The sequence below is a fragment of the Phascolarctos cinereus genome, unplaced genomic scaffold, assembly GCF_003287225.1.
Source record: "Phascolarctos cinereus isolate Bilbo 61053 unplaced genomic scaffold, phaCin_HiC Scaffold_2;HRSCAF=192, whole genome shotgun sequence".
NCBI lineage: Eukaryota > Metazoa > Chordata > Mammalia > Diprotodontia > Phascolarctidae > Phascolarctos > Phascolarctos cinereus.
In genome coordinates this window covers 327,181,072-327,195,634 of record NW_027555625.1, presented here as the reverse complement: position 1 = coordinate 327,195,634, position 14,563 = coordinate 327,181,072, and the positions used below count along the sequence as shown (strand labels likewise).

Sequence of the window (14,563 nt, the reverse complement as noted above, 5' to 3'; positions counted from 1 at the left end):
GCTATTTGGCAAGAAAGATAAAAATTGGGAAAAAAAAGTTATTTATTTCAATGAAGCATGAAAATAGTTCCTTTGAAACTTTATGAAGCACATTCCATTAGGAAAAGCCTTAGTGGCAGACCTGCCAATCATACAGGTGGGAAAACTAAGACCCAGACAGGAACTTTCCCAAGATACTCTGTATACATTTAGCCCAATATTTTACTCCTCAAGGTCCTATACAATAAGACGATGCTCAGAACGATTGAATACTATTGCATATCAATCATGAAACAAGGATTAAATTAAGGCTGTGAAAGCTGAAAGGGACCTTAGAGACCATCCATAGTCCATACTGTCTCCTCACTTCCATTTGAAAGAGGTGGAAAGTGAGGTCTAGAGAAGGGAAATGATTTACCTAAGGTCACACAATGACTGAGAAGAAGAGGGAGAACTAGAACCTAGGTTTATTTAGGGTTAGGACTCTGACAAACAAGACAATTATTTTGAACCTAGACTTTCAGAATTGGGACATTTTGTAAATGGAGAACAGGAGTGGGGAAGGAAGGGAGGGCTCTTCTCTGTTGCTAAAAAAAAAAGACCTATGACCTATGACTTTCCATGAACACTTTATGAAGTGGGTCTCTCCTGGTCACCAAGAAAAAACAAGGATTCCCCTCCCCTATTCCACATATCCTGATCTACGGCTCTTGATTTCATCTGGATACAAACTTTTTGTGGAGGTTGAGGGGAGGTGAGACCCACTTTTGGGGGCCAGCCCTGGTACTCAGCCCTTAGGGGCACTCCTCTGTAATTGTGATGCATTAGGGCTGACTGGGAGGCCCTCCCTTGTGACATCCCTCCATTCTGCATTGTGCATAAAGGGTCAGATGTATACATACATCTCCACTTGTTCCTCCTGCTTGAGAGTTTCTGGAAGGTAAAAAACAGGGCCTTGGGGCCAAGGGCCATGCATACCCTGCCTCCCTGCACATAAGGAAAAGGTTACCTTTGTTGTTGTTGTTGAATCATTTTTTGTGTCCAGCTCTTTGTCACCCTGTGGACCATAGCACACCAGGCCCTCTGGAAGTCTGTCCAAGTCCATATTCCTTGTTACCATGGTACCCATGATACTATCTCTCCATCTCATCCTTTGTTGTCCCTTTTTCCTTTTGCCTTCAATCTATCCCAACATCATGGTCTTTTCCATTGAGTCCCAACTTCTCATGATGTGGCCAAAGTATTTAAGCTTCAGCTTCAGGATTTGACCTTCCAGTGAATAGCCTGAATTAATTTCTTTAAGTATTGACTGATTTGATCTCCTTGCTCTCTGTCCAAAGGACTTGCAAAAGTTAGCAGCTAAGTAGCAAGCAAGTAGGGGAAGTCCTAAAGATAAGTGTTTGGGAAAGTGAAACAAGATCTTGAAGTGCTAGGGAAATGTTAATTATTAATTATGTATCAAAGAAATATATCATAAAAAGTTATATGGATTAGTCTTGTATCAAGAGCTAAATATAACTTAGGGGCAATCCACATGCTCCACTGGTATCCTCTCAATGTCATGTCACAAGAGTTCCAGAAAGGCTCCCAGAATGTTGGGTGGACTCTTTGTAGTATATTCACAGGAGGACATGGACAAGAGTCACATGTGGGATGATGGGCTGGCATGACAGGTTGCTGTACTGCTGGAAGGATTATTAGCATCAATGAGATCACAAATCAATTGAAGTACCTTGGTTTGCAATTACAGCTCAGATTGGTCCACCTCAAGGAACTCACCTAGTTAAAGGTTAGACAGAGGTAGGGCGGAAGTATAAGGGATCGTAAGCAATAAGGTGGCAATAAGGATGAACTTACATAACAGTTTGTACCTCTCCCTGAGGGCAGGTACTGAGTTGGGTTTTTTTCCCCCCTTTTGCTTGTATTTGTATCTCCAGTGTTTAATACAATGCCTAGCACATGGTCAGTCATTTTTCAGTTGTATCTGACTCTTTCTTGCTGAAGATACTGGAGTGGTTTGTCATTTCCTTCTCCAGCTCATTTTACAGAAGAGGAACTGAGACAAACAGAGTCAAGTGACTTGCCCAGGGTCACACAACTAGTAAGTATCTAAGGCCATATTTGAACTCACAAAGATGAGTCTTCCTAACTCCAGGCCTGACACTACCTACTGCCCCACCTACTGCCCATAGTAAGCTCTTAATAAATGCATACTCTCTTTTCTTTCTCTTTCTCTCTCTCTAATGCACTTACATGTGCTGTTATATTTTAGAGATTTGTCCTTTTGTGTTTGTGCTTTCTCCCTACTAAACTACAAGCTTCAGAGGATAGGGAATCTTGTCTTAGCTAGACTTTGTATCACCCTGTGCACAGTAAAACCCTTAATGAGTTTGGTTGACTTTGAATTTGAAGAAACATCTTGTGAAGGAATACCTTTTCTAGACCCAAAGGATATACCTGTCAGGGACAATCTCTTTAAAATCTTTTCCTAGACATCACTCTGCCTAATAAAATCTCTAAAGCACTCTTTTTTTTTCTTCCCCCCCCCCACAATCACTTAGGATCATAGGCTTATATATGCCACAGACCCCATTAGGCAGATTGGTGAAGACTGGGACCCCTTCTCAGAATAATATTTTTTTCAAGAACAATATTTTTAAATGTACATAATAAAATACATAGCATTACCAGGGAGCCTATATATTGAAATAGTTATCAAAATACTAAAAAAGCAAATTCTAAAAATGCTGATGTAGTTTAATACCCATTTTACTGAGGATTGAGGGGGCAGGGGAGGAAGGAGTTAGGTTCTAGGTTACCTGAGGAAACTGAGACCCAGAGAGATGAAGTGAACAGTGCTCAAGGTCAGACAGCTAGGAAATGGCAGAGATAGGATTTAAAATCAAATCCTGACTCTAAATCTAGCACTCTTTCCCTTAGGAACTAGTGGGCTGTAGCAGAGAGGTCATGAAGAATTGGATATGACTGAAATGACTGTACAACAACCCGTAGAGGGAGCCTTGGACTGAAAATTAGGAAACCTGGGACCCAGGTCTGTCATACCCATTTATTTGCTTTGTGATTTTGATCAAGTGATTTCCCCTCTCTTCCTTAGTTTCCTCATGTATTCAAGGAAGATAATGAATAAGGTAATACAACCTGACACAATCTGGGATGACAACTGGGTGGTGCAGAGGACAGAGGACTGGTCTTGGAGTCAGGAAGACTCTTTTTTTTTTTTGACTTTTTGGTGAGGCAATCAGGGTTAAGTGACTTGCCCAAGGTCACACAGCTTAGTAAATCTACATGTCAAGTGTCTGAGGCCGGATTTGAACTCAGGTGCTCCTGACTCCAAGGCTGGAGCTCTATCCACTGAGGAAGATTCATTTTCATGAATTCAAATCTAGCCTCAGACACTTATTAGCTGTATGACCCTGGGCAAATCTCTTAACCCTGTTTGCCTCAGTTTTCTTCTCTGTAAAATGAGCTAGAGAAGGAAATGGCAAACCACTCTAGTATCTCTGCCAGGAAAACCCCAAATGAGGGTCACAGAGAGTCAGATACCACTGAAATGACTGAACATGACACAACCTTAGATCTGAAAGGGTCCTCAGAATTCTAGTTTATGCTTGAGCAAAAACACTCTCTACAATATCGATTCAATTCAGCAAGCATTTACTAAGTAGCTACTATGGGTTACAGGCTGGGGAGAAAAAGGCACAAATGAAACAATCTTTGTTCTCAAAGAGCTTATATTCTATTTAGGAGAGGGCTGGAGGAGAGGAGAAGGGCTGAGTACAACTTGTACTCAGATAAATAAACGCAAAATATATGTGAAGCAACTTCAAAGTAATTTGGGGAGAAGCAGATCATGGCAGGGAGGAGTGTCTATTGGGTAGAATGTATCAACAACCTGAAGTGATCAGGAAAGGCCTTGGGGAAGAGGTGACATTTGACTTGAGCCTTGACACTATTCCAAGAGGTAGAGATCAAGAGTACTTTCAGCATGAGGGACAGATGAGAAGATAGAATTTTATGTATGGGGATCAGCATTATAATAATGATTGTAAAGCATTTAGCACAGTGCCTTGCACAAATTAGTTGCTTAATAAATGCTTATTCTCTCCCTCCCTCCCTTTAACTAGAATATAGTAGAGGCAAGGGGGAGTTAGGTGAAATCCAACCAGGTTGGAGCCAGATTGTGAAGTACTTTAATGTTCCTCAAAAGAGTTTACAATTTATCCTAGTGGCAATAGGGAGCCACTGAAATTTCTAGTGGCATAACAGAGTGAGACCAGTACTTTGGAAGTATTAGCTGTGAGGAAAATAGATTTGAAAAAGACTAGAGGCAGGGAGACATCCTGTCAAAAGATCACTTAGTGGCCGTCTCAATGCCTCAGTAATGGGGAACACAATACCTGAGCCAGCCCATTCCAGTGCTCACAGACAGGAAGTTTTTCCCCCTTGACTTGCTGAAATCTCTCTCTTTAATTCCTACTCACTGTTCCTAGTTCCGCCCTACAGGGGCAAGCAGAACAAGTCTGAGACCTTTTCCACGTGACAACCCCGAAGATATTTGAAGACAAGTTTCTTTTCTAAGTCTTAATTCAACAATTCTTCTCTATGCTGGAGACATACGAAGCCCAAATGCCAGTTCCTGTTGTCAACAAGTGTACAGCCTTAGGCGACTCCCAGCCCTGGCATTCTGTGATTCTAAATAGCATTGAGAACTAGAGCTACTCAGGGAAAGGTCAAATGCTGAGTGTTAGGTGTCTGTGGGAGAGCTGAAATATTGGTACTGCATGACTGCTGTGGCCCATGGGTCTCTCTGAATTCCTCACGAAACGTCACCATGGTATAACTACCTTAACTAATGTGTGTTGTCTCTCTCCAGTTTCTTCATTTCCAGGGTCTCTTTAAATAATAACCCTTTCCTTGGTCCTTTGCTAAGCTCCTTATGTCACTTTCAACAGATAACCCTGAGTTTATTCAGAGCCTCTCAAGAGTCTGAAGGAGAATTTTTTTTTCTGTCCCCTGCCCCCTCATTTTACAAAAAAAATAAACTTAGGCCCTGAAAGACTGGGGGGTTGGGGGGTGGAGAGGGGAGAAATGACTTGCCCTAGGTCATGTAGCTAATAAGAGGCAGAACTGGAATTTGAACACAGACCTTTCAGACCCCAGAGTCAGTACATTTCCCCTTTGATCCTTCTGTATTTCATGAGGGCCTCTCTATCAAAGTAGGAAGGTGAAAGGGTAGATCTCCTGGTGAGTTTTGAAATGGAAGTGTGACTCAGGACTTTGCAAGAAAAGCATCTGGCTCTTTTTCAATCATTTGCTTCCCTGTACGCTCTTTGTCTTCTTACATCTGCTTTTTTCTCTTCTGCTTCCTTAGCTGCCCCTGTCCATGAAATACCCAATCTCCCTTCTTTCTCTCCTTCCTTCCTTCTCTTCCCTTTTTTGTTCCTTTCTTCTCTAGTTATTCCTAACCCTTTGCCAAAGCTCTCCTCCAAGTCAGATGGTCAGAGAAGTACTTTGGCATTTCTGATGCCAATCTGACCCAGCTTTGTCTCTTGCTGCTGACCCCCTAGCCCACCCCACCTCCTTGGCTACTATGATGGGAAAGTGTATGCTGTGTATGTGTTGATAGCTGTGATTTCTGTGTATAGAGAACCTAACCCAGAAGGATGAATTGGGCAGAAGCCTGGGTTCATGTTATACGCATCAGCATTATGCAGTAGAAAAGCAAGGATAAGCCAAGAGACCTGGTTTCTTTCCCAGCTCTGGTATTCACTGCACAGCCTAAACGAAGTCATTTCCTTTCTCTGTTTCTCAGTGTCCTCTTTTGTTAAATGGAGTTAATAATATTTGGACAACCTCACAACGGTCATTGTGGGGTTCCAGTGAGTGAGATAAGGTATGTATGGTATAGTACTGTATAAATGTCAACTATTATTATAACTACTCTCGGACCCTGCTCCTGTCTAGACCTGGGCAAAGATTTGCTGGTCTTCACAGGACTGCTGTGAGGGCCAGGGTGGCTCAGAAATACCACCCATTCAGCCATCTATTTGACATTTATCAAATACCTGCTGTATACCTCTTCCTGGCACTGGGGTGGATACAAAGTATGGATAAAAAATATTTTCTTTCTCATTCTCCATTATGCCAAAGTGCTAGTGACCTTAAGTGGCTGCTTTGTGAAATCAAGAGGAGATTTCTTTAAATCTCAGAGATGGAAAGGACTGCAGATAGCATGTAGTTCAACGTGCATGTGCATCCTCTATACATTCATTAAAAGTGTCCAATTATCCAGTCCCTTCTTGAATACCCCTGATAATAAAGAAATCATTGTCTTCCAAGATAGCTCATGAGATTTTTTAATATCACTGATTGTTAGAGAGTCTTTCCTTATATTTGATCTTAACCTGCCTTTCCCCAACTTCCATCCATTGCTACTATTTCAGCCCCCTGAGTCTAAACAGAAAAATTCTAAACTCTCTTCTATATAATATCTCTTTAAATACTTGTTAACACTATTAAAATAATTAGCTTGTTTTAAACCTAAGGGCAACCATAAAGTTCTCTTCTCTGAGACTTAAAGGACTTTATTTTAAATGAAAAGTTACAAGTTTCCAGGCAGCTAGGTGGTGCAGTGGATAGAGCACGAGCCCTGGATTTAGGAGGACCTGAGTTCAAATTCAGCCTCAGACACTTGACACTAGCTGTGTGACCCGGGCAAGTCACTTAATCCCATTACCTAGAAAACAACAACACAAAAAAGAAATCTAACTTGCCCTATGGGCAGTAGGAGGGAAAAGGGAGGGGGGATAGAAGGGAGGGAAGAAGTAGTCAAGGGTAAAGGGGAAGAAAAGGGAGGGGGGGCTAACAGAAAACAACAACAACAACAAAAAAGAAAAGTTACAAGTTTCAATCACAGTCTCTCAGAGCACCCCAAGTTAGGAAAATACCTAACATTTAGGCAGAGATTGAGCTCTGCTTCAATTTACATTTATATCTATCTCGTTAACCCTTGGCCTCTTTGGTGGTTGGGGAAAAATTCACGTTACTGGAAATGTTTGGGCAACAAAAACAGACGATATTATAGTGTCTGTGGATAGAGAGGTACCAGGAGAGGAATTTGGGGAGAATGCTTTTTTTTTCTTCCCTCTATCCTTGAGTAGGTGGGGTACACCATTAGAATCAGCCTGTAGAATCGATAGCCCCCCCGGATACCTTTCTTCTCTGTCCTTTTGTTGGCTGGTTGCTTCCCACAATATCAGTTCTTTCATGCCTATCTCTGGTATGACTCTTTCTTCCTCTTTTCTTAAAAACTCTTAGAATTTTTATTCTGAGGTAACTCTTCTTATACAATTTCTTTAGGACATAACCATCTCAAGCAATGGCTTGGATTGACTCAAGAAGGTGTAAATACCCAGTTCACATTAGGTGCTGGTTAATTCATTCTAACAAAAGTAATTATTTTTAAGTAGTTGGATAATCAGTGGATCTCCACTCTTACTTTTTGAAAGGTAGCATCAAAAAGAACATTGGATTTGGAGAGACTTCTGCCTTTACTATCACACTATCTTTTTAACATCAGCAAGTCATGTTTCACCTCTACAGTTTCTTCTTCTGTAGCATGACATCAGACTAGATGACCTTCAAGGTTCTTTCCAGCTTTATGTCCCATGGCTCAATTTACTTTTCCCTTATTCTTCTCTTATCCAGGCTAAGCCCCTCTAAATGACTGAAGAAGGGTATGGGACAGTAACGCCTTGAACTTCTTGGCTGTATTTGTCGTGTCTACCTGTCACATACTGAATGTATGTGTCCCGAAGTCTCCTTCATGCAGGAAGGTGCAGAGCAGCTTTAGTCACTACTGAGTCTTGTGGCATAGATCGTTGAACTTTGATCAGAGAATTTCCTGTGTCAGCCCTGGAGACCTCTAAACCCAGGACATGGCACATGAGTGGAACAGCCTGGGCCCCTCAGTTATATTCCTTCCCATAGGTTATATTCTTTGGGACTCAGGGTGGTACAGTGGAATGAGCCCCAGAGACCCAGGTTCTAGTCCAAGCTCTACCTTTAACTCTTTATGTGACCTTGGACAAGTCACTTTCCCTCTTCCAGCCTCAGTTTCCCCATCAGTAAATACTGAGGTTCGATTTGACGATCTGACGTCCCTTCTAACACCAACAGACTATGATTGTGTCTTGTAGCACCTCCTAAAGCTTTGTATAGGGTAAAAGGTTTCTTCATATCGTCTCAACACTGTACCTTGAGTGCTGGAAGGACTTCAGGCAAACTTGTCCTCTTTTACTTAGTCTTATGTAAACATACATACATACCTCTTTCCTTTATTTGCCAAAGCAATCGGCAGGGCTAGCGTTATTATCCAAACTGGTGTGAGGCAGAGTATAGGAGCTGGGACTGTTACCACGACTAGTGTTGTTACCCAGCAGTGCTGTGAGATAGGAAGGATAGGAGTCACCATGCCCATTTTACAGATGAGTAGGTCACCTGTTCTGGCAAATGACATGACTTGCCTAGGGTCGCACAATACTTACCGGCGTCAGAACTCAAACCCGGGGCTTCCGACTCTTAAGTCAAACAATGTAACCAGTGCCCATCTCACATTTAGAATTTTCGGGGAAGAATCGCTGGGATCCGAACCACCTGTCCTTGACGCACCTAGGGCAACCCAGTTGCTTCAGGATCTCCTCCTCCTCTTTGCCCCGCCCCCAAACCTGGCACCTTTTCACTGGGAAATGGGAGTGGTTCGCGTCGCCTGCTGGGACTTGTAGTCCTGGCCGCTCCCTGGCTCCGCCACTCCCGAGCGGCCGCGCCTGCGCATTGAGTGTAGACTTTGGCTGCTCGCTGTGGTCTTAGGTTCAGGAGTGGCTGCCATCTTAGCCGCGGGACTGAGGAGCTGCCGCCGCTGTTGCCGCCTCCTCCTCTTCCCCCCAGCCCGGTAAACACCTGCGGGAGGGCTCCTGGGTAGGAGCGGGGCAGGCTAGGGGGAGATCTCGGGGAGGAAGGACGGAGCCGTGCCCGGGAGGGCGGGGAGGAAGGGGTGGTACCCTCGCTTTCTGTGAGCCCCCTCACCGCCGGGCCCGGTCCGCGGGAGGGGAAAGGGACAAGTGGGGCCGAAGGGCGCGGGGGAGGGGGCCGGCACGAGACCAGAGCGGCGGCGGCGGCGGCGCGCGCCCAGGCCGGTGGGTGGGCGAGGCGGAGGGGCTAGCGAGTCCCCCGCCCCCCGGGCTGGGAAGTTGTGTGAGGAGGAGGCGGGGAGGGGGAGAAGCGCCCCGCCACCCTCAGTCTACCCCTCCCCGCCGAGCCCAGCCCTGCTCCGCCCCGCTCCGCTCCGGCCCCGGCTGGCTAGTGCCTGGGCGCGAGCCCCAGGCACCCTGCTGCCGGTGTGCCGCGGGGGGAAGGGGAGCGAGGAGGCAGCGGCTTCCCCGCCCCCTGCCGGCACCTGGGCCGGGCCGGGCCGGGCCGGGGTGGGGGGCGGCTGGAGCCCTCGGGGCCGAGGGCGTCCGGAGCGAGGGCAAGCAGGCGAGTGGTGCCCACTTGCTGTCCCCGCCCCCTTCCTGCGGCTTCATTTCCAGGATGTCTCACTAGCGCTGATCGGACTTTCCCAAGTCCAAAGCTTTCACCGGGCTCTTTCAAATCGCACCCGCCAGAAAGGGAGCGAGCGAGTGAAAAACCCTCCACGTTTCCATTGTCCTCACTGGAGGTGTTGGGTTCCCTGCATTTTTCCCCGGGGGTCTGGTGCCTCCAGTCTTCGCCCTCCCCCTTGCCCTCGTGCACTGTTTATCTTCTCGGGTCATTGAAGCTGAGATGACTTTTAAAAAAACCAAGAGACCAACATAGGAAGAAATGAAAGCCTTACCGGATGATGATAATGATGATGGTGTGGTGGTGTGTGTGGAAGGGGGTGTAACTTGTTTTTAAGACGTGTGTTTTGACGTGACCTAAGTAGATAAAAACACTAGCTCTGTAGGGTGACGATAGAGGTTGGGTCTAAAATTAGTCATCTTGTGTGTAAGCAGGTGAACTTAAGCTCTCAAAAGAGCATGTTTCTTCAAGGAAAGTTAAAATTGATTCAGAACAAAGATAGCCTTGTTTTAGTATACCTCTTAATTTTGTCCCATACTTCTTGCCTTCTAATAGGATAGGTTTTTGTTTTAGGTTTTATGTGTATGTTTTGTTGTAGGATTTTTTTCCCTCTAATGATATAGAATAGCTAGCTACTACTGCCTTCTTGCTTTTAAACTATCCAGAAAGGCTATATTCACAAGCAGTGAATAAAGTAGAGCGTTTCCACTACTTGCTTTCACTTCCTAAGCCAGCTATGGGGATTTAGAGATTTATTTTCTAAGCATCTTTTCACAGACAAAAAGGAACAGATTTGAGATCTGGTGAAAACCTATCCTGTTTTCTGAGTTTCAGTTTATGTAAAAGGTACTTTATTTCTGTACATGTGGCATTCAATGGCAAATACAGTGGCTTCAGAGACAGTGACTATGAAGTATTTGGGTGTGAGCCCAAATAATTACTTCTATATATTTTCAATTATATAGAAAAAAAGTTTACTATTACCAAGTGATTGCCTGGTGAGATTGGTCAAAGGGGCTCATTAAGAAGTCTTAATACACTTGACACTTCCTAGCTATGTGACCCTGGGCAAGTCACTTAACCCTGATTGCCTCACCAAAAAGCCAAAAAAAAAGCCTGAATAACAGAGCGGATTATATTTGAGTTCATTTCCTATGGAGCCATTCTTTAATATTTGTGTAAAAGAACGCCAATTAGTAATGGGTCAGTTTGGGTTTTGAGGAGGAGTTCAGATTGAAGAGTATGAAGACCAAGTACCCCATACCAGGGATTGAAAGGTATCTAACTTCCCTCCAGTCAAGCAGTTAGCAAGAATTTATTAAGCTTCTGTTACATGCATGCCTCTGTCTAACAAAGACATAAAGACAAAAATGAAACAATTCTTTTCCTCCAAGAGTTTGCAGTCTATCAGGGGAGATGTACACATATAGATATGTATCAGAAAATATTAAAATGAATCTTTGGTGTCAAAGCTTTGGGCATTCTTTACAAAAATGCAGTTTTCAACCTTTTCATACCTACCCATTTTTTGGTGACTTGTCCATGTTCTTCTAAAAGTTCTCCACAGAGGGGCTAACCAGTGGGCTGCAGAATGTCTTTTCTCTATTTGTTTCGGTATTGACAGGGTACCAGTGGAACACTCTGGCTGTCCACTGTATAATCACATGCTCTTACTATGTGACAAACCATCTTTTCCTCTCATGCATTTCTTTGGTAACATTCTTTACTCCTGTTCTTCTTTGGAGTTCTTTGTTGGTTATATGTTATAGCCTGTTCATATAGACTGTGCACTTTTCCATTACCCTCTCTATGATACTCATCCTTAGTTCTTTAGAGACAGTGATAGTTCACATCTTGCTGCCGTATAGAACACTGGTGAAATGATAGTATTGGAAAAAAATGTGCATTTGCTTTCATGGGAAACTTGGGGTCAGTAAAAGACCTTTGTAGTTTTCTGAAAGCAATCCCCTGTTCATCTCTGGTCATGTTCATTCATATCTCTCTGTACTGTCTGTCCTAGATACATTTGTTGGACAAGTTTTGTAGGTGTCCATCCAAATGCATGTTGAAATTGGAGCAATAGACATTTTCATTCACTTGGTCTTTCCTGTATGTATGGATAGGCCAAATTCCAAAATATTACACTAAAAAAACAAAATGCAAGCTTTTGTTTTGTAATTGTCTTCATCCTTTGCTTTGTTTATTTTTGGGCAGTTGGGGTTAAATGACTTGCCCAGGGTCACACAGCTAGTAAGTGTCAAGTGATTGGTCTGAGGTTGAATTTGAACTCAGGTCCTCCTGACTTCAGGGCTGATGCTCTATCCACTGTGCCACCTAGCTGCCCCTTCATCTTTTACTTTAGGTAGCTTCCTGTCATTTAAGTCTCAATTTTTTTTTTTGTAATTTGCATCTCTACCCTGGTATTGTCCACCTTTGTAACCTTACCCACACCCCATTTAACTCAAATGCAGGTTCCTTTATGTTAACTTCACCCACCACCCCCCTCAACCCAAATTCTAGAGGATTCAATCAAAGCTGCTCTGCACAGCTCTGCTTCTGCAGCCTAATCCCATTTTCTGAAGGGGAGGAGCTGAGGTGATTCTCATTTCCCTCACCTTATTAAAACATCTAAGAGGGATTGTCTTCAAGCCAATCATAAGGAAGACACAGCCATTTTGACCCATACTCTAATAATATATAATAAGCCGGTATATAATAATATGATGTGTATTATATGTGATATTATATATTAATATATACTAATACCTAATAAACCAATAAAGTGAAAAAATTTTGAACCTCAGTCTGTCTTTATCAATTTCTATCACTGACAGTGATAGGATAAGAAGCCAGAAATTGGTAAGTGGGGAGAGAATAAATAGGGAAGTAGGTAAGACATAAAGGAGGTAAAGGAAGAAGATGAGAGAAAATGGGAAAAGTGACTATATGATAATGTAGGAAACAAGGGACAAGATAAAATTTTTCCCCGAAGACAGCTATTATGATGAAATAGTTTATAAAAAGTTATAGAAGAACTTTAAATACTCACCATAGCATCCATTTGTCGAAACATTCACGAATATAATTGCCATCTGGTGTACAAAGTTGTCTTATGACAGAGTTTTTAATGCATCATGCTTCCTAAGGGCATGGTGCCATGTTAAATCCAGTTCTAAACATATAAAGAGACACAATTGAAGGAATTCACTATTAATATTAAAGATTAACAAATGATTTGGCATTATGTTTCTAAATATAAATTTATTTCTTTACTCAGTATTAAATTAATGAGTATTAATTTAGTGCCCTTTGTGTACAAAACACTATTCTAGATACAATAACTGAATTAATGAAATTAATGAAAAACATTCTTAAGCCATTACTATGTGTGAAGCACTGTGCTAAAAAAAAAAGTCCTGTGTTCTTAACAAATTCACAGACTAGTGGGGGAGAAGACACACGTAGGGCTTTTCAGCTGGAAATCAGATGAAAAGGCCCCATGTTTTTTTTAGAGTGCAGCAGCAAAGCAGATGGTAGTGCATTTTATTTACTGTCGCTTCTACTGATAACATCCTATCTTTTTATTTTAAATCATTTGACAGTGCGAAGGATTTCGGGAACTTTTCTTATCTGAGTCTTCACTAGCTGCGTTTGCTGAGGAGGTGGGCGCCTCAACAATTGCAGAAGCAGTTAACTAGGTTGAATCTCTATAGGGCTTGTTTCCTTAGGACAGTGGTTGAGGGACCTAGTCTGGATGCAAGTGGTCCCAAGTCTCTTGAGTTCAGGGTCCTGGGCTATTGGGGTCTAAGGGGAGGTGATGTTGGTGGTAGTAGTTTGATTTTCCTGGCCCGTGCTGCCTCCTGTTAGTTTCAGGGTACCATGATGCTTTGGCTAGGCTGGCTTACCTCTGCCTGTGAGTAGCAGTTGGTCAGTAGTTGAGAGAGCTGACTTGTCCCTTCACTAGAAGAACTGCTTCCCTAACTTCTGGCAGGGGTGTCTTGGTTGGTGACCTGTAGACCCTACTGTTCCTGGAGCTTTTGGGTTCAGGGTTCTGAGTTGTCACCATTTTGGTCTGAGAGGAAGTGGTAATCGAGGTGTAGTTTTACTTTATTTGGCACATGGTTCCTTTTGTCTTTTCCTCAGGGTGCCATACCACTTTAGCTGGGCTGGTTTGCCCTGTACAGAAATATAAAAGTACCATCTTTGGCCTCAGAAAGCTTATAGTAGTTGTGATATCTTGACTACAGCTCATGTCAGTTCCTTTATTTGCTTTTTACTTTGCTGTTATGTTCTCTTTCCTCAGAAAGGAGAAGCGTTTAGCACCTTGCATAAATTTGTGGCTGTAAGTATGTTTAGTGCTGATTACAAATGAATGGTACCTCATTCTGGAAACATTGTGTCTGTTATATTTGCTTTTCAAGGAAAAAGGATGTTTAATGTTTCATCAACTTTTTGTTCTTTGCTTAGGAGAAGGGATAATCTGAATGCTAGATTATTTGTTTTTAACAACAAAAATAAACTCCCGAAATGTTTTTAAACTCGGGTTTCTCGGTTTATCATTAAGGCAGCTGACAAAGTCTGGATGAAATACATTCTTTTATTTGTTCTAGAGAACAAAGCCAGTTGGTCATCCTCTTTCACAAAGGAAACACAGCTAAGCCATGCTGTTCTTTGATTGGATCTTTTCATTTGGAGTCTCCTCACCTTGATAGGTTAATTCATTCAATAGATATTTATTGTGTCTTTGTACAGTGTGCTAGGAACTTTGCATGTGTAACTAATATTCTACTCATTCTGAAATTTCCATGGATTATTGTATTCATTGTGGGGTGGTTTGGATGTGATTGTATTTTAATCTATTCTTACTGTCATTCTAGATATAGACATAGAAAGTCTAGTGATTACCTACATTCAGTCACAACTTCTTCCAAGAATCAATATGAGAGGGGCAGCTAGGTGGTGTAGT

The 14,563-nt window shown here is 42.8% G+C and overlaps 1 protein-coding gene across 2 annotated transcripts in view; it reads left to right on the top strand.

Moving 5' to 3' along the window:
• Window positions 1–8,842: 8,842 nt before the first annotated feature.
• ITCH (itchy E3 ubiquitin protein ligase) overlaps window positions 8,843–14,563 on the top strand; it is a 150,355-nt gene continuing 144,634 nt past the window's right edge. For both annotated transcript variants that reach the window (XR_002326840.2, XM_020998549.2), the window contains exon 1: window positions 8,843–8,950. The gene's annotated coding sequence lies outside the window, so the exon portion shown is untranslated. The remainder of the gene's footprint in view (window positions 8,951–14,563) is intronic.